Below are 25,342 nucleotides of genomic sequence, written 5' to 3'. Positions count from 1 at the left end.
GTAAGCTCTAATCATCAAAATAAAAAAAACTTTTGAAATGTTTTACCGAAATGAATCTAAAATATATGAAAGTTTCACTTTTTGAAATGTTACAAGAACAAATGAACTTTTTCACCATATTCAAATTTTTTTGAGTTGCACCTGTATGTGCCCTCTAGAAGGTTGCATTCTGCAAGTGAACGGTGCATTAATGTGCCATCCAAAAGAGGCACAAAAACACTTTCACAGACTTTACATTAACTGTTTCTTCCTGGTGAAATGACCGGCCCAACTCAATCCGAGCAGCTGAATCCTGGCCATCTCCAAGAAATGGCTAAAAACACATGTCTTCCATCTTTATTTGACCCTCTAACTCTAGCACTCTCTATTGTCATTCTATTTTATCTATTTCTTGACTTGACCCTCTAACACTTGCACTCTCCATTCGTTTTCTAACTGCTTGTTTTCTTAAAAAAAGTCCTTAAACACTAGCCTTCTCTATTATTTTTATGTTCTATCTACTTATTTTCTTTTTGTTATACACACATACAGTGGGTACGGAAGGTATTCAGACCCCCTTAAATTTTTCACTCTTTGTTATATTGCAGCCATTTGCTAAAATCATTTAATTTCTTTTTTTTCCTGTCATGTGCACACACCTACAAATGGCCAAGACCTCAAGTGTGGGACATTACTGAGGTGCATTAGGGGATTGGATAAGTGAAAACGTTTGGACACAGCACGGATCTATGGTAGGGGAGTCTGTAATTGGTCTGCACAGGGCTAATTTCTGGGTCAGAAGTGTGCGTTCACAAAAATGTACAGTAGCTACGTCTGAATGTTTGCGCTCTTGAACCTCACCAGGTTCTACCAATATATTAAATAGTCAAAACTTGGCAACTTTTTTACTTTTCTGTGTCAGACAAAAAACTAACCCCCAAATATTTTAGAGAGGGATATTCAAAAAGAAATCAGTTTTAGTTAATAGTAAAGGGACCCATATTAAATTTGGATCCCTGTGATAAATTATGCTGCCTGGTTAGTAGTGGGAATGTTGGTTAAACATAAAAAGACTGGACACACAATGTGTAGCATTTAATGCTATCGTTTCAGTGTAAAAATATACATGTTTGGATTCTCTACAAATACAAACATGCCAAGTTGCAGTGACTGCCTTTTTATTTGATTCAAAAGTGAGAAAGATTTTGCCATCTGAAAAGCATGTCATAACTATAAACAGAGGAAAATGAACTCTATTTGGCAATAGACTCAAAGTATTATTTGCTAAGAAACAAAACACCCATTCTTTGCATAAAATAGAAAACCCATTTCATGTTTCAAAAATAAACACATTGAAATTGTTTGCTTGTGAATTAAAAATCAGGCAGACATTCAAAATGGCCACTTAAGTCAGACATCTTTTCCCCAACATTAAAGCACTTAACTCATGGAATAATGTGTTTCGGAACATTGGACATGCTTTATTTTCAGAACTTTTCACAATTTATTTAAACATCTCACATATACAAAATAGGTACAATAAACTTTGTGGTTTGTTTTGAGAGAGGCGCCTCTGCAACCCTTTAAAATGGACGAACTGTGCTGTCAGTATTAACACTGGGGGGCGAAAAAGAATGTAATGCCTGAACAAAACAAAAAAAATCTGAACAAAACTCTGAGAAACAAAAACAAACAAAAAAAAGTAAAAACCAGACAATCATCAGGTTTAGGAATATTCCACCTGCTTAAAATGGGGTTATCAGGGGGACCTGTGCAATATTCCTCAGAGACAATACAAAGTAATACAGTAACAGTGGTTTCCTCCACAGCTGCATGTATAGCACCATATATCACTGCTTCAAGTATTGGAGCACCTTTGAAACAGGACAGAACTTGAAGCCTTAGTACCAACTAGTGACAACTAGGATGTTGATTAATATTTTCCTTTACACATGAGGTAGTTTAAACCTTACGGAAATTGTGGTTTTAAACTTCCTCTTTGGAAGATATACAAAGACCACAAAGTGATGTATACTTTCATTGTTTTTATTACACTTCTTTTATTTTTACAAAATGATGACATGTCCCATAACATGGTGTTATCCCGTGTCTCTTTGGGCTGCTGTATTAATTTGCATTGCGCAATGCTCCGTTCAGTCCATTGGTCCTCTCCGATAGAGCCCAGCTTAAGCAAGTGGATTTGCAGAAAAAATCAGCATTCAGTATAAAAAAAACACAGACAGAAGGGCAGAGATTTTTCTTTTTTTCTTTCTTTCTCTCGTTTAATTTATCATGAGTCTATTTATTTGAAACAGACTGGGCCAATGTCCAAACCAAACTCTTGATCTGCGCCACCAATGTCCAAAGGTGCAATGTCGAGGATGGGAAGGCGAGATGGTTTATTTGTTCTGTATTCAATGACTGTCTTGCTCCACTGGCCAGTGTGTCTCTGCAGGGACGCAACAAAAAGACAAAACATGTTAAGTGACTTCTTTTTTGACAAACATCAATATGTCATAAACATGCCAAGGTGTAAACATGTATAGACTCATGTAAATTTGATATGCATGTTGAACACTATCCTCTGTGACTATAAGCTCTTAACCTCTTATCTTGTACATATCATGCTAACTGGATGAAGATTTTGTCTGTTTAATCAAAGTGCAAAAAGAAAACTTACACTGCAGCCATCCTCTAGGACGCTGAAAGTGAAGCGGCTGTTGCCCTCCGCCCTGAGCTCCACATCATTGGAGCCCTGCAGCAACACAGCCTTCTTCAGGTTTCCATTCTCGGCATCCATGTAGGCGATGCTGTTCTTGCAGTGGTAGGTGATGTTCTGGACTGCCTGGTTGGCCAGCAAACGCATGAAGGCCAGCTGAGTAGCCATGGACTGTGGGCTCAGGGTCTCATCATTGTAACCGAACTGAAAAGGGAATGGAAGAAGACAACCTTCAGACTGCTTTCTCTTGATAAATCTTGAACAGTCAGTACAGTAATTAATTTTGTCCTTTCTGACATTTTTGTGAAATTCTTCAACTTACCTCTGTACCACCATTGATGGTCTCGCCGAACCAAATGTGTTTCTTCTCCTGGGAGCTTCTGTACCAGTTTTTGCGTGGGATGCTCTCTGGGTGGGGGTGGATGCAGGTCTGGCCAGTAGAGAAGTCGCAGTAGGCCTTGATGGCATCCATGGTGCAGCCCTGGTTGGGGTCGATCCAGTAGAAACCTACAGGGGAAGAAAACAATACAGATCATTAGGGAAGGTCATAGGAAGTAAGAACTATTGGAAGATGGGTTAGCTCTACTGGAAGAAGAAAGATTCACTTACCACTGCTCCATTCAGGGTGGCTGAGCCTGATGTCACGGCAAGTACGGGCAGGGTTCTTCTTTGAGCCCTCAGGGGAAAGCAGATTCTCAATCTGAGTGTTCAAGGACTTGATGGTGGCATCCACCTCATAATCCTTAGCCCTGAGAGAGGCCTGGTCAGCTCTGTACTCATCATATCCTCCAGATGTGTCATATCCACCACCAGCTGCACCAGGGGGTCCGGGAAGACCAGGAGATCCAGGAGGACCCTAGAGTTAAACACATTATAGATTAACCACACGTCGTGTTCAACTGGGGTGTCTTCTCTACATATTATCTCAAGGTAAGATACTGTATTTTCTATAATATATTTTATATGATCTATTTTCTGTGTCAAGAGCAATTCTCAAATGTATGTTTACTTACAGAAGGTCCAACATGTCCAGGAGGACCACGGTGTCCAGGGGGTCCAATAGCACCAGGCATGCCATTTGAACCATCCTTACCAGGGGGGCCATTAGGACCAGCTGGGCCCTAAAGACAAAATGCAGACAACCATTATGAACATTTCCACACTTTTATTACAAAATCCTGTGTGCCAAGTCTTAAGAATGAGAAAGTTGCTTACTCTTGGACCAGCAGGACCAGCCATACCAGCAGGGCCGCTGTCACCAGAAGGACCCTGTAAGACAGTGTCATTTGTTCTGCAATCTTTTATGCTGAATCATTTTACTAATCTGTATGAGAACTAAACAAACTGTTCAAACTGTTTTCACAGGAAAAAGACGTTGAAGCTTATTATTAAAGTTGTGACACTTACGTTGGGTCCAGGCATTCCCTGCAGACCAGGATGTCCACGAAGTCCCTTCATGCCCCTTTCTCCTTTCTCTCCAGCAACACCTTTCTCACCACGAGGTCCAGAAGGGCCCTGTTAATCAAAGGAAACATTGAAAGTAAGAAATATCCACAGAAGCCATTGACTGGGTCCTTCAATTAAAATGCTTTTAAGAAAGATGATGTTGACACACTTACAGGTGCACCTCTTGCTCCAGCAGATCCAACAGGGCCAGCAGATCCAGAAGGTCCCTAAAGGGGGTGTAAATGATAGAATGGATTGATTACATGTGTGGTAGTCTCTTTCATTTCTATGCATAATTTAGTAAATGCTGTGGCTTAGTTCAGTGACACGTACGGATTCACCACGGTTTCCGGGTCTGCCAGCAGCGCCTGATGGTCCATTGGGTCCAGGAGCACCGAGAGATCCAGAAGGTCCAGGGGAACCAGGCTCACCACGGTCTCCCTGGTAGTTGAAATAGTCCAGTTCAATTACTTTTTTCATTTAAATGTAACACAATCTGGTCTGGTAATTGAAACTTTAGGATTTATTTCAAGACTACAGTGTTAGGATAAAGTTAGTGATGGTCAGATATGAAGAAATGAGTAGTCAGAATTCATATCAGGGCTATATACCTTAAGGCCAGCAGCACCAGGACGGCCAGGAGGTCCATCATTACCAGGGCTTCCCTACAAAACAACACAGTGGCATATATGAATATTGTATGAAAAAACCTTACAAATTGTGTGTCTTAAAATGAAGTACAATTGATACTCACCTCACGTCCAGCCTCACCCTGAGAACCAGTCATACCGGGCATGCCAATGTTGCCAAGGGGACCACGGGGACCAGGGGCACCAGAAGGGCCAACTCTTCCAGGCTCACCCTAAAGAACACACAAAAACGGATTAAGATTTACCCTGTAGCAAGTTCATTTTGACCAGTTTGGAGACAATCAGGGGTCAGTGCACTTACAACAGAACCGGGGCCACCAGGAAGACCACGGTCACCTCTGGAGCCAGGAAGACCATTGAATCCCTGAGATCCCAGCTGACCCTGAGGCCCAGCAGATCCAGATGCTCCCTGATTTTTAAAAATAATTTTTTTTATCATGAGACAAAATATATACTACGTAATACTTTGCAATTGACACGGTCTGACGTGTTCAGCTTGTACTTACAGGTGCACCAGCCTCTCCAGGAGATCCCTTCTCCCCAGCCAGACCAGGTGGTCCAATTAGTCCATTCTCTCCTGGGGGACCAGCAGTGCCAACATCACCACGAGCACCACGTGGGCCATCCTTTCCAGGAGCACCAGTGGGACCAGCAGGTCCAACAATACCCTAATGGGTAGAAAGAAAATCAGATTATATGTGAGACTATAAAGATATATCCTGAAATGAAGCAAGGGCTAGCATGAAGCATTAGGTCTGGACAACTATAAAAGTTATCTAATATTACTCACAGCAGGGCCAGGAGGTCCAACTCTGCCAGCAGCACCAGGGAAACCAGTCAAGCCCTAGAATAGAGCCAGAAATTCATGGGTCACGTAGGTAATGTCGCACAACTAAACAAGCAAAATAAATCAATGTATAATTCCATAAAAGCATACTTACAGGGGGGCCGGAGTCACCACGGGCACCAGGTGGGCCAGCAGGACCAGAAGGGCCCTAAAGATGCACAAGAAATTGAAAAAATAAAAAAATCATAAAGATACATTTGATATGTTATCCAATGTATCCTTGACTGAGACATGAGGTGAATGTCAAAACTACAATAGCCTACTTTTCAGAAGTAAATTCTCATTAAGATATGTTTCTTCAAGTATCTATGAGTTTTTATTAAATGCAGTCTCAAACTTACGAGGGGTCCAGTATTGCCAGCAGGACCAGCAGGGCCAGGGGGTCCAACATCACCCTTTCCACCAGCAGGTCCTTTCTCGCCTCTTTGTCCAGTCTGGCCATCAGCACCCTACAAGACACATTGTGTCCCTGTCAGTTTTTAGTGCATGTGTGTTCAGAGTTTTTAAAACAGCTGCTTTGAAGTCTAAAATTGAATGTATGAATCACAAAGAAGCGTTCTTTAGTAGCAGACTTCAGGAGAATTCACATGGACTTACAGGGGGTCCAGCAAATCCAGAAGGTCCAGCAGGGCCAGACTCGCCACGTTCACCCTAAAATAAATGTTAAGATTTGAGCATGAATGCTTGATTCTGAAGTGAATTATAGTTAATGCACAGTTCTTGTTTTAGTTCCTTAATATTGGGCAATCATAAATCATTAAATAATGAAATAATTATTCTATCAGTGTGTAGTAAAGAACTGATCATAATACTCACAGGAGCACCACGAGGACCAGCAAGTCCAGCAGGGCCGAAAGAGCCAGTCTCACCCTGGAAGAGAACACAGAGATTGGTTTTATCAGAATGGTCTTTACAGCTATTTGATTTAAGTACTTTTGCCAGTCTTCCAAGTTAATTATTTGTAGGTTATGACTTTCTTTTTGGCTGCAAAAAGTCTCAAGGAAGCACCTGTAATCATTTTGGAGATCCCTCAGAACAGTTCGGATACATTCACTCTGCAAGCCATAGTCCCCCACTCTAATTTTTGTGAGGCCGTTCACATTAGTTAAATGAGACCCATTTAAATACCTTTCCTTGTATGACATCCATTAAACATCTTACCTTAGCATGCTGAACAAATTTGTATTTCAAATTTAATATATTTTGTTATAAAAAAAGAAGACCATTGGATTTCCAGTAGTGCTGTCAAACGATTAATCGCATCCAAAATAAAAGTTTTTGTGTACATATGTGTGTGTACTGTGTATATTATGTATATATAAATACACACACATGCATGTGTATATTTCAGAAAGGTATATTGTTTATATATTAAATATTTATATATAAATTATATGAATATAAATATATACATGAAATTACATGTACATATTTAAAAAAATTTAATTACCTTTAAGAAGGTAAGAATCTTAATACATTCTTGTATTAAGATTCTTAGTTCTTTGTTCTTTGTTAGTGGTGTGCCATTAAATGAATGCCAGTGTGATCTTGTTCTCAATCGTGTGAAATCCTCTTCATTTTTATGATGTCACTTTTGACATTATATTATAATGTGTGATTCATCATGCAAGATCCATAAGAAAATCCCATTGAACTGGTGTAAGTATTTCAATGATTTAGAGTGATAGCAACAATTCTTTTTATTGATCTGCCATAGCAGTTGAGAGAACGCTCTTGGTTACCTTGTCACCATTAGCACCAGCGGGTCCAGGGGGTCCACTGGGTCCAGGAGCACCCTGTAAATTGAGGAAGAAGTACCATAAAATCGCGGCTACAAAACATTTGTGTAATTTTGTATGAAATGAGATAAAGGTACTTGGTATACTTACACGGGAACCATCTCTTCCAACATTGCCCTCCAGTCCTCTGTATCCTTGCTCACCCTGTGTATAAGAGAAATGTTTTAGTCAGCTGTAAGAGACATACAGATTTGGCAACATAGAGTGCCATGAGCATTGCTTCAAAACGTACCTTCTCTCCTTTAGGTCCAGGAGTTCCAGCGCCACCACGCTCACCGGGCATACCAGCAGCTCCCTGGTGTCCAGGGGCACCAGCAGCTCCAACTGCACCAGGCTCTCCCTAAAGAATACAGATTTAGTCAGTTACACTCATAAAAAGGATCTGTCTAGATGCCGTGTGGGTGACCTGTGTACATACCTTGTTTCCATCAGGGCCAGGAGTACCAGCAGGTCCACGAGCACCAATGGGTCCCTGAGCACCAGCAGAACCAGCAGCTCCAGGGTTACCACGCTCTCCCTAAACAGTCATAAAAGGACAGAAGAACCGTAAGATAGGCTCATTTCTTCTCATGCACATACTCATGTGAGAATAAACACAGAACAAGAAATCAGAAAAAGGTAAGTCACCTTCACACCAGCAGGTCCTGATACACCATGATCTCCAGGGATACCCTGTAGAGAGATAAGAAATAAATGCAATGATTTGCATGACATTGTGCATCTAGTATTATACAAGTGAACCAAAAACTGCATAAGCTGCATAACATCTAAGCCATGAAAACTCACTCTATCTCCGGACTTGCCGGCCTCACCAACAGGTCCAGCGGGGCCAGGAAGACCCTGTTAAGGTTGAGCAGGAGACACAAGTTTTTAAGATTCAAACACTACATAAACAGGAAGAATTCATACAGGACTAATACAAATTTATCTTATTATATTTGCCTATGACAGTGATTCCCAACCATGGATACACCTAGGGAGAGCTTGGAAACCTTGCGATTTTGCAGTTTTTTACTTCACAACTGCCCCTGAACTATCAAAGCTTGTAAAAGACAAATAAGCTTGAACTACTTGATTAGCCCATTTTCACTCACTGTATTGATTAAAGGAAACTATTTGTGGCAGCATTTGGTACTTGAGCCCTACATATGGGTTACCAAGATGGTTGGGAAACACTTCTTATATTTAACGTCACACTTCAAGCTCAAATGAAGACTATATAATCTTGAAAGAAGGCTTGTAAAAGTATGACACTGACCTGGAAACCAGGAGCACCAGAGGGTCCCTGCTCTCCCTTCTCACCTGGGGCACCCTAAATGAGAAGACAACAAACCATTACCACTGAGAAACAGTGAAAGGTCAAGTACTAATCCACATAGACAGTCTTTTCAGAAAATTTGAGATGGTCTACTTACAGCAAGTCCGACAGGACCAGCAGGGCCGTTGTTACCATCAGGACCAGGAAGACCCTAAGTGAAAATAGGAGCAGCACAATAACTAATAACTCACTCCTTGAGACTGGATACTGAAGAATGTTTATAACGGATATTTCTCTCTCTGAAAAACTTACTCTCAGTCCAGTGGGGCCAGCAGGTCCCTTCTCACCAGGCTTGCCAGACTCGCCCTGCAACAAGGTTCATTGAAAAGCTCATTGATACATCACTATATTTTGAATATCTAAATAAAGATTAAATGTATAAAAAACAGTCAATACTTACAGAGGGTCCCTTAGGACCAGGGAATCCAATATTACCGGGCTGGCCTCTGGGTCCAGTTGGGCCAGGGGGGCCGCTGCGGCCATCTTGACCAGAGGCACCCTAGAGAACGGCATATAAAGTGGGGATGAGTGTGCACAAAGCACAATTATCATGGATTTGTAATATTTTTCTGGGTAACTTAAACTATGTGTATAGTATGAATATAAAAACTGTGTACTCACAGCAGGCCCTTCCTTTCCAGGGGGTCCAGAACTGCCAGGGCTACCAGGGAGACCCTGAAAAGATATAAAGTGATGGTCTTGTTCATATGGTCACATGTCAAGAGTAACTGATCTCAGTGCATAGAAATTTCACATGTTTCTTGCTTTTTGATTTACAGATTTTGTCATAATGGACTGGATAGATATAAAGTAGTAAGAGGCTGATACTCACTCTAGCTCCAACAAGACCAGGCTCACCAGCACGACCGGCATCTCCAGGAGGTCCACGGGCTCCAGAGGCACCAGTAGCACCACGGGCACCAGGCATGCCCTAAGGTACAAGATTCATAGATCAGTGTCTTAAATAAAGCATCAGAACAATGTATAATTGCGTGGATTTGGCAGAAAAACTATCAGAAATTGTATACGTATACATATTTTTAAATTTATCCAAAGCAGCTAAACCACTGTCAAATTCTATATACACTCCATAGCTCCTTTCAAAACAGAACAGATCTTTTTATATCACTTGAATCTTACCATTGGGCCCGATCTACCAGCCAGACCAGGCAGACCACGAGTACCAGCAGCTCCCTGCAAGAAACATCAGTATACATAGATTAGCAAAAATAAATTAATAAACAAACATAGCCATAATGCAGAAAAATTAACCATTGTATTGTGCTTTATAAATGTTTAGCATTATTCTTACAGAAGACCTCTCACATAGTCCACTGGATTCATACTTTTTTCAATATATTGTACTGTTGTTCTGTATGTCTTGTACTTTTTTTTTTTAAATCCTTGGTCCACCTACCAACTAAAAGTGGTATTTTTTATTTTTGGTGTTTTTGCCTTTATTATTATAGGCCAGTTTAGATCTGACAGGAAGCGAAGTGGGAGACTCTTATAAGTCAAGATTCCATTCTCTATCTCATATTAAAATTAACATTTTATTAATAAGATCAAACTTACTCTAGGTCCACGCAATCCAGCGGGTCCAGTAGCTCCCTGCTCACCAGTTGAGCCTCTCTTGCCCTCTTCACCAGAAGGACCAGGGGATCCCTGAGGACCAGCACTACCCTGTACAGGAAAAGGCAAAGAAGGAAGTGAACAAGGACATTCAGCCATAGCACAGACTATATGCTTTATAAATTGTTGAGATGGATGTCAGTGTGTATACTCACAGGCTCACCCTTGACACCAGTATCTCCCTTCACTCCAACGGGTCCAGGGTCACCCTGAGCATCGAGGCAGTTCAAAGGTTAGACCATTTTATAAGATGTACATATCTGAAATTCCCTATTAAAAATTTATGATTAAAAAAAGAATATGCACATAAATAGAGTCATGCACCAAAATGAAAAGTAAAACAGAAAATATTAAATTATGTTTTGCTTGGAATAATTTAATAAAATAACTTAATAGAATTTAATAGAATAACATACACCCTTTTTTCTGTAAAATACATAATTAAAGTTTCTCCCTCAGCTGGTGTTACTTCTGATTAAATCTAGGCTCAAACTGTTTTTTAAGATATTGTTACTAGAACTAAAACTTATGTAATTATGTTAGTATTGATGTATGTAATATTAAGTTGACTGAAAAATACTTCCATATCATGACTGTTGTGCAATGGCATTGTCTCTTCAACTGAAAATGTGACCTCTTTTCTGTTTAAATGACATCTAATTAAACCTGGATTACTTCACTCAAAGCTGGTTTTCTGATGTCAACCTTTCTGATAATGACTCTGTTAAAGTAGCGTTTTCTATAAAACTGTCCTGCCCATTTTTTTCTTTCAGCCACAAACTCAGCTAAGACTAATCAGATGGTACTCACAGCAAGACCTCTTGGACCAGAGGCTCCAGAAGGTCCCTGGGGGCCAGGGCCGCCTCTAGGGCCAGGGAAACCAGGGGCACCAGCAATTCCAGGGAGGCCCTGTGGAATACACCAAAAATACATTTGAAAAACTAAGAACATACACTTTCACACAAACATTGAATTTATAGAAGTGTTACTTTTAAGATAAAGCATACAGCTTTCAGTTAGTCAGTTAAGGTAGAGTAACTGTAAAGTGATATGTTTTCAAATTAATTTGGACACTTCAGCTAGTTGATTGTGATTTGTGATTGCAATGTAGTAATTGACCGTTTGCAAAACCCGCCCACCCTTAGTTACTGTTGCCATGACGGACAAACATTGCCGCTCACGCTACAGATCATATTCTCACGGAGTGAAAAATACATCTCAGAGCAAAGAGGAAACTGACAATAGAGCAGGTTACTTCTGATATGAAACAAGGTCTCAGGACCCTCAGCTTTTAAATTGAGTCATTCTTTAAGAAATTCAAACAATAAATACCGTTTTGTGGCTCTTCAATGTGTCATGACTCGTGACAGGTCACTGTATTGCCTCAGTTCAAACATGTGAACCGATCGTCTTTTCATATTTACTTAAAGCACAAAATGAACATGAATAAACATCAGAAAGTGTTTTATTTCAACCGCGGAACACACCATTTTTCAAGTTTAAGTCCACCAAAGTTAATCTACTCTCCTGTCTGATTTGTGGTTAAGGCTAGAAGGGATACAGCTGTGGCTACAGGGCATGCGCATTTACATATTTTCCGAGCCCACAATATAACGTGAAACCTATAAAAATGGTTTATAAAAAGTACATAGTGCCATAGTTTCAGTGTCGCAGTGACTGTCTTGTTGCAGTAAAGGACCTGTCATAGTTTAAAGAGTGGGAAGAGGACATGAAGCAACGCAAGTTAGCTGCATTGAAAACAGATGAGTGCACATGTGCATATAAAGCTCTCATTCGGGGCGAAGTTCACGGGATTTTGTCCACAGAATGATAAGAGCACAGTGCCGGACATGACCGATTTTCTGGTACGCAAAACAAGTACTTTAAAGGAATACCTTAGCTTATTGCTACTGTGGCAGCCAACAACAGCACAAATTGACACTCCGCACATATTTATATAAAATATTTATATAAAATATATAAAAAGTTTCAATAAGTCTATCTTTTTTTACCCCGTTTTAACATGTATTTTTATGGAGACCGTAGACGTCGGGCGAGATGGCGGTTAGCAGCAGCGGCATATAATAGCCGCGTTCTGATAGGTCAGATCGCCTGTCAATCAAGCTCTTTGCGAACGGTCAATTGCTGTTTAAAAATTAAATAAATAAATAAATATTAAAAATAAATAAAAATTAAATTAATATATATAAAAAAGTATTCAAATTACAGCAAAAATAATTCTGGCATGATTTGTTTCACAAATATTAGGCTATTATTTCCTACAATTCCAATGCAGTTGTACTTTAAAATGATTAGCACATTTCTTTGCACACAGCATATTTTGTTCAGTTATTTAGTATGAATGATATGGAAACTTACAGCTGCTCCCTTAGCACCGTTGATACCATTAGCACCAGGGTTACCCTGTAAAAGTACAAAGAGAGACATATTATTATTATTTTTCTTCAAGAAAATCAGATGAATTTATCTGCAAATATTTAAAATGCACTCACAGGGGGTCCAACTGGGCCCACAGCACCGTTTGAGCCTGGCTCTCCTCTTTGTCCCTGAGGTCCAGATGGGCCAGTGGGACCAGCGGGTCCAATTTCTCCCTGTCAAATATTATAGACACTGTAAATTTCAGATGGCAAAAGAGAGAAGGTTGCTATGATGAATTAAGGAAAGGTATTCTATATGCAGAGCATGAGATCTAATCAAATGATATGAACTGGCAGTATTGGCTAGCATGCCTATTAATCTTCTGGCACATTGTTTTATGCAGAGGTGCCAGGCAGGTGCCAAATTTAGTCAAATTTATTCAGTTTTGATTTCACCAGCTGTCACTCATACCTTAGGTCCAGGGGCACCAGGGAAACCGGGAGGACCAGCTGCTCCCAAAGGACCCTATGAGGAGAGAAAATGTGTTACGTCTAGATTAGGACTATGCCATAAGGCACATTTTAGGAGACAGAGAGGTCAAAGGGCAGCTAGTCCACTCACAGCAGGGCCAGCAGGACCAGTGTTGCCATCAGCACCGCGAGCACCAGCTGGGCCAGAGGGACCAACACGACCTCTCTCACCAGGAAGACCACGACCACCCTGTGCAACAAGAGGAATGCGATATGTACTTAATATAAAGAGTTGAAGTAGGTATGTTTTTAAGGCCATTTAAGCTGATAGAGTCATTTGTGCTGGAGGCAGAATTGGGATATACAGTACACTGAAGATTTTCATAAATTTTAATGTTTGACTTACTCTCTGTCCAGGGGTTCCATTTGATCCAGCAGCACCATTCTCACCCTGTTGAAAAAAGACGAACATAAGCCTTTAAAATATGACAATATATATTTGACTTGATTCATTTTATGCATTATAAAATGTGGTAAGTGTGCTGTATTTTATGAGTAATACACATAATGCGGCTTCACAAGTCAGAATATTTATGTAAAGCATCAGCAAGTGCAGTTGGTCTTTTGAATTGCACTTTGATTCTACCAAACGGTATTGTTGTATGTATTTTTAAAGTGGCAGGTGCATTTCTTTATAGTCTGAGATGTTTTAGGATGTAAACCTTTGATTACTACCTTAAGACCAGCGGCACCAGGCTCTCCTTTGCGTCCATCAAGACCGGTGTAACCCTGAGGAACAAGAAATTAAGATCATGGTTACTTAGGAGATGTAAGCAATTGAAATGACATATTAAGTCTTATCTTCTATGAGAAATGTTGTTTTTTGGAATTAATAGATAAAAGTTAACAATGTATTCTCATGAGTCCTCAATACTAAGCACTTACTCTGTGTCCCTTCATGCCAGGAAGTCCAGGAGTTCCGGGGAAACCACGGGCACCCTGTAGAAGAGAGAGCAAAGATGATGTTCCTTGTAAGAAACATTACTAAGGTAGATACAAACATGCATACAAAAGGGAATTTTGATGCCCTTACCTGTGATCCAGGGGTTCCTCTGTCTCCAGGTTTTCCAGGTCTGCCATTGTTACCCTTTGAGAATAATATAAAAGAGGATGTCAAGACACAGCGTGTATAAATGGGGCAATGCATGGTCGAGTTAGAAGCTCCGTTTTAGTATACAGTGTTATAGCACTCACATCTTCACCATTTTTGCCATGAGGTCCAGGAGGTCCACGAACACCAACAGCTCCCTGTAATGAGATGATAGAGAGAGAAATCAACATTAAAGTTGAAAAGTCATTTCCGAACTGTGTGAAAAAACTGTGTTGACCAAGAGTACTTACAGCCTGTCCGGGCTCTCCAGGCTCACCAGCATGTCCTTGGAATCCTTGAGGTCCCTATATATTCACAGAAAAAGGAATAAATGTTATTTTTAGAGCCAAAATCACCCAGAATAATACTTAATCAAATGATTATCAAAATAAGAACTTCATCTAAATTAGTAATTCTAAACAGTTTTATTTACAAATTTTATTGAAAAGGTATCAATACTTCAATCAGTTTGTTAAATGAATACTCACAGGGGCACCGGGAGGTCCAGCTGAGCCTCTAGGTCCCATCAAACCCTGAAAAAGTTAAAGTGAAAGTAAAAATGAGTGGCCTGAGGACTCAAAATGATCATCAGTAATTTACATATTATGATTAAATAAAATAAAAAGTCCAGTATTTCATTTGTACGACATTGCAACATTAATATTAACACATTTTGGCAAGAAAAATCAGTTTTTGGATGTTATATATGAGTAGCAAACTGTTCTAGTTTTTAATATACTCTTAATATAAATGTGATATTAATATATTTAATAGCAGAGCGGAAATGAAATGAAACTGAACAGAAAAGAAGCTGATATTAAATCACATGAGCTCACCATAGGGCCAGGGCCAGGGTCAGGTCCTTTAGCGCCATCATATTGAGCAGCAAAGTTCTACAGAAAAAATTAAGCAAAATATTTAGCATAAATAAAACATATTGAGCAATAATAATAAATTATTTTATTTCAGTAATTATTGATTTCTTTTATGTCAATAATACAATAATTTAATATTAACTTTATATTCCATCATTATCATTAAAAAGATTCAGAAAGAAATAGAAAGCTTTAGTTATTTTAGCATTTTGTTTATTCTTTCATACTAAAATTATGACACTGTTTCTAGGCTTGTATTGAATATAAATACAGCTCACACTTTTGGAAGCCATTTTGAGGCCAGGGTTCAGGGCAAAGGTTAAAGGTCAAATGTTAAATATGACTGGGTCAAGGGGTAATGAGAGGATCATGAGACTCAAATATTACTAACCGCAAGCTTTAATCACACAGTCGCTATGTAGTATACAGGTTTAGGTCTCTGGAAAAGTCTTTTGTTCAAAATGGAAACTTACTCCACCAAGACCAGGGGGGCCAGGGGGGCCGGGAGGCCCAGGAAATCCAGGTCTGCCGGGGTTTCCATCTGGTCCTTTAGGACCCTATGGAGAACAAGAACAAATAAAAAAAAATTAAGCTAGTTGTGATTGTTCTATTGTTTTAGTGTTGATGTAAACTAAGCACCAGTGAAACTGATACCAAAAATATACAGAATAGCTTTTTCCTATCCACGTTATTATAGATGATGGCTAATTGTATAATTAAGGTATTTTACACCTTATAATAATCTATTTGGCCTATATTAAATATGACTATAATGCTGAAAAGTTACGGGATAAACTTACCCTCTGACCTCTGGGTCCTTTTGGTCCCCTGGGGCCCTATTTACAGAAAAGTATAACCAGACAACTGTTTTAAAGTCCAACAGTATATTAATACTCCTTCATATAAAGACCACTTGCTTTTTATATGCATGCTCAGGGTTACTGCAAAAAAACAACAACAAAAAAAACTGATGTTTTTCAGATTTAAGTTATATGCTATGCTACAGTCATAAACATGAACATTAGAACCAATACTTATCTTCACATAATTGCATGTAGAAAAGTGAATAAATAAATAAATATAGGATTTATTTATTCCACCTTTCTAAGATTCTTGTCATTTGATGTGCAATAGCTCATATCAAAAGCATTTCTTGTATTCTTAAAACTACAAACATGCAAAATTAATCTTGCAAAACAATTATAACATGCACAGTGCAGTATGCATCACTAACTACCACTAACGTCATGCATGCAACTTAATTAAATATTATTGAAGGTAGCAATGCACCAGTCATGTGATGCCACATTCAACCAAGGTACTTTAAGGAGCTCAGAGGCCTAGTTTACATCACACGGACAGAACACTGAACTTGTCCCACTGACTGAAATTTGATGTTTCTCATTACGTTCCTTTAAGCATCTTCTGTTGTTAGAGATCAATACTGTTATGTGATATTCAGGTGAGCAATTTGATTCAATCCCAAATAACATTCAATATTTATGCCAATTTTAATAATCTATGCTATGCATGTCCACTTGAGGGAACTGCTGGGGAAATCCACCAGGCTGGAGGAATTTCTGCGGCATGTTGATTTTGTTACTTTGAGTCCACCTCTTCAGCAGGCCATCTAAAAAGATCCATTGTGCCCAGGTTGTCTGGTAGGCAGGATAGGGTGGTCTCTAGTTTCACTGACATTTGCTCGAGCCAATGGTGCTTTCCTCCTTTCCGTCACAGGCAAGAAGGAAAACCCCCAGAAATTCTGATAGTCCGAAATGCTCTGGTATATTTGAGATTGACCAAAGGATCTTCTCACCGAATATCATCATCCATTTGCAGATTTGAGATCAGATAAGGTAAATATCTCTATTAATACAATTAAAATAACTTAATGCGAGTGTACTGACCGCTGTATGATGAAGATGGGGGTGGAGGAAGAAAACAGAAAAACAGAGAAGGAGAGACAGACAGACAGAAGTGATCGATTAGTTATCCACTCCATATGTTGAAATATGGTAACAGTTCTAAAAAAAACATATAAAAGTCTACTATTTATTATTCTATGCAAATATTCACTCTAAGCATTTCAGAAGAATCTGAACAGAAAAAAAATGTTTATGCTAAATACAGTCCCTTCATGCAAAAATGTGTACCTTAAAAAGAAAAATTATGCACAGGAGTTGTTTTTGTTTGTTTGTTTTTTGCATTGTTGCAAAAATAAGAAGACCAGATTTTAGTAGGCCTGGTTTGAATTTTGTGCATTTACATCCATGTCTTGCTGACAAACAATAAAGTGTGCCTAGATTAATAACTTGGGGTTAAATTGAGCATCTTTAAGAATGGACGATGTTCAAAACTGTAGTATAGTGCATTTGCTAAAAGTATTATCTTGAAATCCTAATTAATATACTTATGTACTTTATTAAATTCACTAAACAGCTTTTTATTTGCTTGAATTACTTTATTTAATCTAATTAAAGTGTGAAAAATCATAGTAATGTTTTTTTCTCAAAATATAATTTCTTACAGGAGGCTGAACAAATATGAAATCTTTTGATTATATATAGTTTTAACAAAGTTCTGTTGTATAGTATATATAATATAGTACTGTGCTAGGCTGACTTTATTTTTTGATTTATTATAGCAAGTGAGTCACATGCAGTGTTTATCAGGTACTGCCAACAATGTAGAGGTTATCAGTAATTGTTTACATGTTTAGGCCTTCCGGTTGCCATGCCAGATATGACTCCCACTCAAACTAAATAGTTTTCATCCAGTAGGAGCAGCTACGTGTCATGTCACTCATTCTCCACCAGGTGGTGAATTTGACTACTAGGTGATGACCTAATGCCACATTAAATGCCAATTTTCTGTTTTCTAAAATCAGCTAAAAAATCAAAGGAAAATCAGTTTTATCAAATCAATTTTTTCTAAAATGCATTTATGTTTTAAGAGGCATAACATCAAATTTATGATTGGCTTATAATAGGCCTAAATATGTTTTTGTTTAACATATTGGTTTTATTTATAGTAACTTTATTATTATTTATACTGAAAACACAATTTAAATCAGATTATTAACAATTTTATAGGATGTTTCTTACAAATGATGTTACAGACTTTAGCCAGCAGGGGGCAGATTTTACAGACCCCCATAATTAAAAAAAACACTCCTGGAGTCTGGGACAATGATGAGGTACAGCGCCCTAACCTAGACTTTAAAAATTAAGACATTTAACCTGCTGTCCGTAATTTGTCTATATTTTTGTACTTTTTTGCTAATAGTTTTTAATAACTATGCCATATGTTTCCGTTTCTCAATTGCAACAGATGAAAATATCCAAGACCACGAAGAATCCATTAAAAAGGTCCGCTGGATTTTACAGTGGCAAGCCAAAATGAAACACCTCAATTCTTCAGATGTAGTTCTAGCTTTCCTTGAGGTAATTTCCCAGCAAGGCTCAACCAAGCAAGCGCAGCAAATCCAGTAGAAGAAAGGAAAAGCCTTAAGATCCTTGGTTAGAAAAAAAAGCATATTTCAAACTTACATTGACATGATGCTAGGTACGAAGTCACTGCAAGCAGCAACAGAATCCGGGTATCCACAAAGCTGAGCATGTCTAAACCGACATGCAGACTCCTTGTGCTGCAGTGACCTGGTTTAACCACTTCAAGCAGGCATACAGTTGTGGTATAAACTCCAAACTTAGCAGGGACCTGCTGCCGTGATGCTAGAATAATAAAGACCAACCAGCCCTATTTATATGGCAGGAGGTTCCCTTGACTGCGTGTCCAGAGTGAGCCCCAAACCAATGAGAGAGAGAGACTCTATATGACTCTCATCCTAGCACTGCCCTCATCCCTGCCTCTCTCTCAGACTTTGGCAATGCTCTGACAATGATGACGAGTACAACGTTTTAATTAGATCCATTCTTTTGAGGACGTGGACATGGTCGATCTTTATAAGAGAAAAGCTTACCGTTTTTCTCAGGCTTTTCAATGGCGCTTATAGCTCATGTAGAACGGATGGGTCCGAGCGCGTCCAGCGGACACTTATGGCACGTTTTGCGCATTTGACGCATCTTCACAATGCGCTTCTGACCCCGGATTCACGGGAGATATATCTAACTGAAGAATACTCGCTATATGCAGGCTTCGGCATATCGATTTGAAATGTAAAAACGCGCATCACTGTATGATCAGGTCACCATTACGCGCATGTATTTGAACGGAACTCTGGCACCTTTTTGTCTTTTATTATGCATTCAATTAATCTGCTTGGCCATACAGATACCACACTGAAATCCTCACATTTTTTCGTTTTATGGGTGCACTATGTAGACTGCCATTGTCTCCTATAATTTTAACTTTGTTTAAAGTAAAGCTCTACTAAACCATACAGTGTACTGTTATATGGGTCAATGAAGTGACGATTTTTCTCCCCCTGGATCTATCACGTTATTTAGAATTACATTCAATTCAGACAAAAATAACTATTCTTCAGTGATAGATGTTTCTAAGTCATGATAATTTTGTGGGAGTTAATATAAGTCTGGGTCGTGTAACTGTTCAGACATTTAAAAAAAAAGTAAGAAAGTTAAAAACAATAATAATAAGACAATGATAAATAAAAAAGACTGAAATTGTAAAAAAAAAAAAAAAAAAGACAGAAAGAGTAAAAAATGTTCCATTGTTTGACATTTGGGATTGATTTATTGTTGAGTTATTATTTATTAAGAAAATAAACAGTGGAGCAATTTGTTAAAATATTACAAATAATAAACATTTCTCTTGCAAATCAGTGTGAAAAAGTCAGTGTGCCATGACTGACATGCAGGAAGCCATTTTGTTGTCATGTGACAAGAAAAACAGTGATGACCCCTTTAGACCCTCATGACATAAAAATTACTTTATCATAAGTCAGGCTTTGTCTGTGTTTGAACATTTATGTTTGAAAACTTGAACCTTAACCCTAACTTTTGGTAGACAATATGTTTTTTTATAGTAAGAATTTCACCTTTGTATCGTTCTTATTTGTCATTTACCCATGCACTGATGACCAACTGGCTAGCCTCAGCATTTTTTCTTCATTGTTCAAACTCTTTTGAGAGACAATTTTGCTGTAGACCTTTACTTCGGCTCACTTTTAGACAGAAGACTAAGGCCAGTCTAGGAGATCTAATTTCAGATCCTGCCTTCCTCGGTGCAGCTCTGGCCACAGGACCAGACATGTCTGCAGCCAGAATCCACCACTTAGTCCTCTGCAGAATGTGGAGCTTGAAAGCGCACAAACCCTATGACATGTTCACCAAAACACACATTTACTGTGTCTACAAGTGTGTGTTTCAATCTAATTCAATCTAAATTTTCTTCCAATCTAAAATTACTACCAATAGGGACACTGTAAAAATGAGTAAAATGCATATGCTTTAGGCTACTGTTCCACATCTAATCAGGGATCCCACACTGATTAAAAGCATCAGTTGTTGTTGGCTACAGGATATTTCTGTGCAGTTTACAGTAATGCTCTGTTGTCAGTAAACTGCAAGTGGCACTATGTTGATGAATACATGGAAACTGAGGGTCACACATGCACATAAACTCACTTGACACTTTATAATGAATGAGCAGATGCTACAACTCAAATAGCATGAGTTTAAATAATTAGTGTATAGAGTAGCATATTATTTGCACCTCAGTGTATTGTAGTCCCATGTTGTATTTATTAAAATCACAAAAAGATGCCATATTGGGACCATACTTGTCCCTTTTCCTAAAACCTAACCCTAAATCAGCCTGTTGTAAAGGTGTCCTTTAGAATTTGTACGAGTGAGGTCGTATGAATTAGCCACCTCGTAAAATATGTATAAACTGCCTTGAGATCGGGCTGAGAAACCCTGTAATGGTAATTGATGTGCAAGCATGTTTGTTTTCTTCAGTGTAATAAACTCCTAAGGGTCTGTTACAGCCCACCCACTGTTTAAATGGTTAATTGGACAGGATGGGAAAGTTCATAGACTATGAGTGCTTAATTAGACTCCTCAGCAGGACAGTAACACACACAGTAACTCACACCTATTATTGTCACTAGTGTTAATGTCTGTACAGACAGAGTCATATACGTTTGACAACTACTTGAAACCCAGAAAGGGTTGTGGCAATTAAGGTGTATTGTATACATGCAGTATATTTATTAGCCTGAAAAACAAGTTTTCTTAAAATGGCGGCTCCACTATTTCTTTTCCATTGGGCTTCACTTCTCTGCAGAAAAATATTAGTCATTGCTGGAATGTCCAAGCAACTCACTTGTAGTTAAAGCAGGGAAAGCAATGAGGGGGAGGAGCGTATGAGAGCAAATGTGTTTCAAAGATGGTCAGGCACTGCAGCATGTCCATGTCAAACATGGAATTCAACAGATTCAAGAGAGACTAGGTGAAGAGTTGGGAACGGTGCTTACGTACCGCATTAGTGAAGCAGGGAATGAGTTAGGAAAAAATAAAACACATGCATTTGCTTACTACATAACTGACCTTATTCATAACAATGATATTGTCAGAAGTATGAAATGTTCTGAAAACTCTCACTATAAAAGTATTATTACTTGAATTACTTTTTACCTAAATAGAAAGTAAAACCACAGGCCAACTTTTACCAGTCAACTTGCTAACTAGTAAACTCATCTAATTTAAGAAATTTGAGTATCTATGCAACTGTTGTTATTTTGAGCTTTATGAAAGGTAGTAATAATAATAATAAGTAAAGTAAGTATAAGAACAATAGTAGCAATAATAATCATCATCATCATAATTATTATTGTTTATATAAATACAATAATAATTTACCATTTGTATAGCATTTTTTATTTATAAAATAATTTTTAATAATAACTGTATTATAATTTTTGACAATTTAAATATTTAATTTAAATCTGCAAAAAAAAAAAAATGAATAGAAGTAAATAAAAAATGAATAGAAGTAAAATAAATTGTAAAAATTTTGAAGTCTAATCTGGTTCAGCAACATTTTTAATTTTCCATATTGAACAAGAAGATGCAAAAGATGCTTTATTTGAATTCTATGGTTATTTTGCATAGCTCTGCTTGGTCTTATCATTGTGCTGTACACGTTGTTATATGGCTATTTTGCAGTAAAATGATGTATAACAATAATTCATACTCATAAAAGCATCTTCTAATATTGTTTCTGAAACAGGATAAAGGCTTTGTTAACTTTGTTTGTTCGTGCACCATTCACTTTAATGACATTAATATTTGAGATCTCTATTGTGATGTTGTTTTTCAGATGTTGCTCAGCTTTTTTGTCGGCCATTTTGCAGAACTCTCCTTTTTCCACTGAGGTCTCCAGGCTGCGAATGGTTTGCTAGTGCTGTATTTTGTTGGATTCCAGATGTGCTTAGCTCAGGCATCGTGTGATTGGTTGTGTGCTCAACCCTGTTTCCGCGTCTCAGATTTCTCCACATCCAGAGGCAGAGCAGAGGAGGTACATGGACCACAAAAAGCCTCATGTTAGAGTTTATCCACTGTACACCTGCCAGCTAGCTGCAACATGATCAGTACAAGACTATCATACCAGTGTGGCTGTCACAGCATGTATCTAATGCAGTCAGACACAAGTGTGAAAACCAAGTGTAAACAATGTAGATTCACAGCTAAACTATAGAGGAAGGGGGGCAAGAGACAACTTAAGCCATTTGTTTGTTTTGTGATTTTTGTAATATGTACTTGCACTGAAAAATTTAGGTTGATATGAAACATGTTATTTTAGATTTTTCAGTGCAGTAAAGTCCTGTCAATGGTTAGCTACTTATGCCAAATTTTAGGTACAGTTAAAAAAAAAAAAAAAGTTTTTAAAGAGACAGGATTATGCTCGTATTCAAACTGAACAAGCGCTTCCCCTGAGGAGAGTTTCTAAAGACCTGTCATTCTTGAAGGTGGGAGACACGCCCAAGTGAGGCATCCTCAGTCAAGCATGTATTTAAACAACCTGCCTTTAAACAACTGCCAAGGTGGTACTGGCACAGAGTAGTGTAGAGTACATGTATACATACACACACACACACACACTAATTTTGATAGCACTAATATATATATATGAATATTTATAATATATATAAATATATATGTGACCCTGGACTACAAAACCAGTCATAACAGGTATATTTGTAAGCCAAAATTCATTAGGATATTAAGTAAAGATAATGTTCCATGTAGATATTTTGCAAATTTCCTACGATAAATATATCAAAACTTAATTTTTGATTAGTAATATGCATTGTTAAGGACTTAATTTGGACAACTTTACATTTAAAGGCAATTTTTTGATTTTTTGCACCCTCAGATTTCAGATATTCAAATAGTTGTATCTCAGCCAAATATTGCCCTATCCTAACAAACCATACATCAATGGAAAGCTTATTTATTAAATTTCAAAAATTGAATAATGACTGGCTTTGTGGTCCAGGGTGTATATATATATATATACATACAGTGCAGTCCAAAATATTGGAACAGTAAAGACAAAATTGCTCTGTTGGCTGTGGAGTCAAGACATTGACAAATATGATTAAAAGATGAATATGAGACACAACTACAGAATGTCACATTTTATTTTTGGGTGAATCAACACATAGATATTTTACCAGTTAAGAAGTTCAGCACTTTTAGAGTTTAATCCCTCTATCTGATGTGAGCAAAAGTATTGGGACAGTTGCCTCACAGGTCTTTCTAAGTGATCAGCTGTGTCCTGTTGCATTAATTCTTCAGATATTAAAAGCAGGAAATGTATCGTATCAGTTATATCCATTACTTCTGTATTCTGAACCTTGCATTCGATGATGACACACACAAACCAGGATGAAGATGAGGGAGCTGACTTTGAGAGAAAAGCAAGCAATTTGGATGCTAAAAGAAAAGAGGAAGACAATTAGAGCTGGGGTGGTGCTCTGACAATCTACTGTCCTCAGGAGACTTTGATACAGAATTACAGATGCTATACAGCAAGATGCAAACCTCTGACCAGCACCAAAAATAGAAAGGCAAGATTAGAATTTGCAAACAGCACAAAGGTGAGCCAGAAGAGTTTTGGAACTGTGTTTATGGACCGATGAGACAAAGATGAACCTTTATCTAAGTGATGGGAAAGCAAAAATGTGGAGAAAAAAAGGGAACTGCAATGATCCCAAGCATACAGCCTCATCTGTAAAGCATGGTGGAGGTGGTGTCATGGCATGGGCATGCATGGTTGCCTCTGGAGCAGGCCCTCTCAACTTTACTGATGACTTAATGTATGATGACAGTAGCAGAATGAATTTGGAAGGGTACAAAACCATCTTGCCTACCAATATTCAAGAAAATGCCACCAGATTCATTGGGATTGATTGACATATCACATCAGGACAATGACCCAAAACACCCTGCCAGTTCAGTCAAGGAATTTATAAGGGCAAAGAAATGGAAAGTCTTAGATTGCCCGAGTCAAACTCCACATTTAAATCCGATTGAACATGAATTTCACCAGCTGGAGAGGAGAGTAAAGGCAGAAACTCTCCAAAACAAGCAACAATTGGAATTGGCTGCATTAAAGGCTGGGAAAAGCATTTCAAAGGATGAGACCAAGAGTCTGGTGATGTCTATGGGTCACAGACTCACTGCTGTGATTGTGCGCAAGGGATCTGCAACTAAATAATAGCTTTTAATCTTTTATATCTGCCTTATGTTCAACTGTCCCAATACTTATGCTCACATCAATGAGTGGGATGAACTCTAAAAGTGCTGTTCTTTTTATTTGGTAAAACATATATGTGTTGAAGCGGCTAATAATAAAATGTGACATTCTGTAGTTTTGTCTCATATTCATCATTTATAAACGCAACAATTTTGTTTTTGCCCCCATTTTTCATGAGCTGAACTCAAAGATCTAAGACTTTTTCTATGTACACAAAAGGCCTATTTCTCTCAAATAATGTTCACAAATCTGTGTTAGTGAGCACTTCTCCTTTGCCGAGATAATCCATCCACCTCACAGGTGTGGCATATCAAGATGCTGATTAGACAGCATG

The 25,342-nt window shown here is 38.3% G+C and overlaps 1 long non-coding RNA gene and 1 pseudogene across 2 annotated transcripts; one reads left to right on the top strand and one right to left on the bottom strand.

The window, feature by feature from the left end:
* Positions 1-1,432: 1,432 nt before the first annotated feature.
* LOC306847060 lies at positions 1,433-18,983 on the bottom strand (annotated as a pseudogene). Its single transcript, XR_013786014.1, has 49 exons — positions 18,813-18,983; positions 16,065-16,100; positions 15,738-15,821; positions 15,226-15,282; positions 14,878-14,922; positions 14,641-14,694; positions 14,494-14,547; positions 14,333-14,386; positions 14,185-14,238; positions 13,975-14,028; positions 13,646-13,690; positions 13,391-13,489; positions 13,241-13,294; positions 12,904-13,002; positions 12,770-12,814; positions 11,201-11,299; positions 10,546-10,599; positions 10,334-10,441; positions 9,899-9,952; positions 9,591-9,689; positions 9,380-9,433; positions 9,159-9,257; positions 9,011-9,064; positions 8,856-8,909; positions 8,699-8,752; positions 8,227-8,280; positions 8,068-8,112; positions 7,859-7,957; positions 7,673-7,780; positions 7,531-7,584; positions 7,384-7,437; positions 6,458-6,511; positions 6,239-6,292; positions 5,983-6,090; positions 5,736-5,789; positions 5,585-5,638; positions 5,301-5,462; positions 5,096-5,203; positions 4,899-5,006; positions 4,756-4,809; positions 4,478-4,585; positions 4,318-4,371; positions 4,106-4,213; positions 3,914-3,967; positions 3,712-3,819; positions 3,308-3,554; positions 3,021-3,205; positions 2,660-2,902; positions 1,433-2,428 (listed from the first exon to the last, which is right to left on the bottom strand). The product of XR_013786014.1 is annotated as an uncharacterized misc_RNA (transcript).
* Positions 2,678-5,801, top strand: LOC306847090. Its single transcript, XR_013782130.1, has 4 exons — positions 2,678-3,628; positions 3,714-3,969; positions 4,064-4,238; positions 4,341-5,801. It is a non-coding gene; the product is annotated as an uncharacterized lncRNA (long non-coding RNA).
* Positions 18,984-25,342: the final 6,359 nt, after the last annotated feature.

Source organism: Barbus barbus (genome assembly GCF_936440315.1).
Source record: "Barbus barbus genome assembly, chromosome: 27".
In the NCBI taxonomy this organism is placed as follows: domain Eukaryota; kingdom Metazoa; phylum Chordata; class Actinopteri; order Cypriniformes; family Cyprinidae; genus Barbus; species Barbus barbus.
This window is presented reverse-complemented; position numbering and strand designations above follow the sequence as displayed.